Consider the following 955-nt stretch of genomic DNA (forward strand, 5'->3'; position numbering starts at 1 on the left):
TGTGCAGCAGGAACTACCTCGGACCACCAGGGGCCGAGAAAATTACAGATATTCGGAATCCGTCACCCAAGGTCATGTAAAAATCCAGCATATATATGGTGATATCTCGGGTGCTATTACAGATAGCGCAATAAATCAAAGTGAATTGTCTGCAGGAAGCCCTGGCGCATGAATCTGTTCAGCGGGATCGACCTCGGACCACCAGGGTCCGAGAAAACCACCGTCTCATGGGGTCGGACACTCAGGGTCAGAGAAAAATCCAATATATATCTGGTGATATCTCGGGTGCTATTAGAGATAGCGCAATAAATCAAAGTGCATTGTCTGTAGGAGGCACTGGCGAATGAATCTGTGCAGCAGGAACGACCTCGGACCACCAGGCGCCGAGAAAATTACAGATATTTGGAATCCGTCACCCAAAGTCATGTAAAAATCCAGCATATATCTGGTGATATATCGGGTGCTATTACAGATAGCGCAATAAATCAAAGTGCACTTTCTGTAGGAGGCCCTGGCGCTTGAATCTGTGCAGCGGGATCGACCTCGGACCACCAAGGGCCGAGAAAATCACCGTCTCATGGGGCCGGACTGTCAGGGTCAGGGAAAAATCCAATATATATCTGGTGATATCTCGGGTGCTATTTGAGATAGGGAAATAAACCAAAGTGAATTATCTATAGGAGGCCCTGGCGCATGAATCTGTGCAGCGGGAACGACCTCGGACCACCAGGGGCCGAGAAAACTACCGTCTCCTGGGGCCGGACAATCAGGGTCAGGGAAAAATCCAATATATATCTGGTGATATCTCGGGTGCTATTAGAGATAGCGCAATAAACCAAAGTGAATTATCTGCAGGAGGCCCTGGCGCATGAATCTGTGCAGCGGGAATGAACTCGGACCACCAGGGGCCGAGAAAACCACCGTCTCATAGGGCCGGACACTCAGGGTCAGGGAA

This window comes from Nomia melanderi, unplaced genomic scaffold, assembly GCF_051020985.1.
Source record: "Nomia melanderi isolate GNS246 unplaced genomic scaffold, iyNomMela1 scaffold0014, whole genome shotgun sequence".
Taxonomy (NCBI): Eukaryota; Metazoa; Arthropoda; class Insecta; order Hymenoptera; family Halictidae; genus Nomia; species Nomia melanderi.